Raw genomic sequence first — 2,855 nt, forward strand, 5'->3', positions numbered from 1 at the left:
AGCAGTTTAACGAAAAAATTAACGGAAACATGTTTAGTGTTAAATTTTTAACGGAATCTCAATAACTATTTAACGGCAGTTTCACATTATTTATCACATTTTACTCATATTATCTATCAATATTTTTTGCAGTTTTTTTCCGTAAAATCTGCGGTTATTTTACTATTCCTACTTTTCTGCCACATACCCCATGTTCTCAATTTTATCATCCACTAAAGTTTATTATATTTTCTCCCTCTTCCATTAAAACTAAGTCACGTTCTCTCTGCATTCTGGAGCAACCTAAATGCCAAAAAATAGAGATCTCCAGACTTTGAACCATTTTTCTTGCCCTTCTCCTTTTTTGTCAATTCAACCACCGTATTAGCGAGTCGTCCTTTGACGGAGACTCAGCCGCCATTTGTTCACCAAACTCTGATGGAGACGCAACCATCGCCTTTGCCGCGCCGCCTCTCGAACAAACGTCGCCCAAAACTCGGGCTGGCCTGTGGCCTCACACCGCCTCCAAACGCAAGAGCTAACCCTGCAAGTTTCCTTCTCCCTCTATTCCTATTTTTTTTTCTTATTAAGCGGACTTGAATTTTTTTTCTATTTTTTTTTTCCTATTTTATTGATTACCAGGCTGGAGCAATTCTCTGATCTTTTTTTTCCGAAAAAGGTCTTGAGTCATCAGACATAATCATCGGTCATATAATTGAAATGGAGGTAATTTGCATCTCGATGTTTACCTTTTTCTTTTACACACCTTGTGATATTTTTATGCATTATTTCTCGAATTCAATCGACGAAGCATAAGCTAAAAACCTTGTGATATTTTTATTTTGATGAATAAAAACACTACTACTTAAATTTTCTCTCGCTTAGGATTTAGTACATAATATGCTTTATTCTTCCTCAAATGATTGTGTGACGGTGAAACTATTTGTATTGCTACTTTTGATTACATGTGTGGTTTTGATTTATATCAAGTGTCAACTGTCTTTCTATTGATGATATAATCTTTCTATTGACGATATAAATATTTTGTTTAATACTATTTTGGCTGGAAAGTGTTAGCTGTAGAACTCAAACAATTGTTGAAGTATGTGCTTCGTGTTTTGGAGATGTGAATATTGTGGATGTGAAATGGGCTATTTATACAGTCAGTGTTGCACAAGTTAGAACCAAGTAATGTTGACAGTTTTACCATAAACGATCTGACCTAGCAGTTGATCTTGTGATAGAAATGATTTCAAGTTTAAGATGGTTGCTCATATTAATAGTGGCATCTCAATACTTCTTATGTTTTCTATTTTGATACTGAATTTTGCTTTCATGTCTTTTTGTTTCTATTTATAGTTGGATAATAAGCATGAAACTGCTAAATACTAATGTGTATTCTTATGCTCCCATTGTTATGAAAAGTTAAATATAAAAGGTATGTATGTTTCAAATATTTCTAAGTTCTTGACTATATATAAAATCTATAGAGGCACTGGAAGTTTGTGTATGAGCTCATTGTTAAAATATTTCCCCTTAACGTTATTCTCTTTATATTGGCTTCATTTTCCCTCTAATATTATTCTTTTTTCTTATATATATAGGGAGAGGTTCAAATAAGAACCACTAAATAAAATTAGAACAGAGAACCATTTTAAGCCATTCGATCATCAAGATCTACGGTGGATGCATCATCTTGGTGGATGAATGCAGATCCTGGGTTCGAATCCTGAAGGGAGCAAAAAATTTATTATTTTCGGATGCATTAAATTTAATAGCGAATGCATTAATTTATATAGTAGATGCATTGATTTTAATGGTTCTTATGTTCTCACGATAAGTGTGATTCTCACTATAACCGCACCCTATATATATATATATATATATATATTGACTCATAGTTGAATCAGTTTGTGACCTTATGACTTTGTTTATGCTCTTTCTTTTCTTCTTTCCTTTTCTACTAATGTTGTCTGACAAAACTTTTATGTAGGTATGATCTATACAAAAAGATGGATATAAATTATTACAGTTATAGGGATGATGAGGAGGAAAAGAAATGAAGCAGGTAAAGAAGAGACAAAGTCATGATTTACTACAAATTGAGTAACTTGAGATGATGAGCTACATAAGGATATTAATTTTTGTTCAGCTTGATCTTCTATTGTAATAGCCTCACTTTATATAGAGGATTTGGGCTCAGCTTAACTTTTAACTAATATATTGCCTTTATGTATATTTTTAAATAATTCAATTGAATATGTAACATTATAAAGGAATTTGTATTCTATTATATTTGCAAGCACTAAATAGATAAAATTCATCTAACTTTTAATCCATTTCTTTATATATAGTTAATATTATTTTGTATATTTTTTAAAGAATAAACATTTTTATATGATCTAACTATATAAATAAGATATAAGTATTATTGAGATATTGCATTTTTTTTTGCAATTACATATTTATATAAGATAGATGATAGACTTCACATGATCAGATTGTTTCACAGGTAAATATATATATATATATATATATATTATGATTCATAAACAAATTTTCCTTTTAATAGTGTTGTATTAAATTAGACGGATATAGTTTTTTCATAGTGATTGAATGAGCTATTGATAAATAACTACATGTCTAACAATATATATTATTATTATTCATAAACAAATTTCCCTTTTAAATAATGATGTAGAATAATAGTATTAAATTAGACGGACAATAATTTTTTCATAGTGGAATGAGCTATTGATAAATAATTACATATATAAAAATAACTAGAAGTTTCCCTTTCAATTCATGCTTAAATAAAAATACAAGGAAGATTATAATTAATGTTAGTTTTTTAATTATTATATGCATTAGTTTTA

At 29.5% G+C, this 2,855-nt stretch overlaps 1 long non-coding RNA gene across 1 annotated transcript; it reads left to right on the plus strand.

The window, feature by feature from the left end:
• Positions 1-616: 616 nt before the first annotated feature.
• Positions 617-2,258, plus strand: LOC131007005 (uncharacterized). The gene is made up of 2 exons (XR_009095862.1): positions 617-705; positions 1,973-2,258. It is a non-coding gene; the product is annotated as an uncharacterized LOC131007005 (long non-coding RNA).
• Positions 2,259-2,855: the final 597 nt, after the last annotated feature.

Source organism: Salvia miltiorrhiza, chromosome 1 (assembly GCF_028751815.1).
Source record: "Salvia miltiorrhiza cultivar Shanhuang (shh) chromosome 1, IMPLAD_Smil_shh, whole genome shotgun sequence".
Taxonomy (NCBI): Eukaryota; Viridiplantae; Streptophyta; class Magnoliopsida; order Lamiales; family Lamiaceae; genus Salvia; species Salvia miltiorrhiza.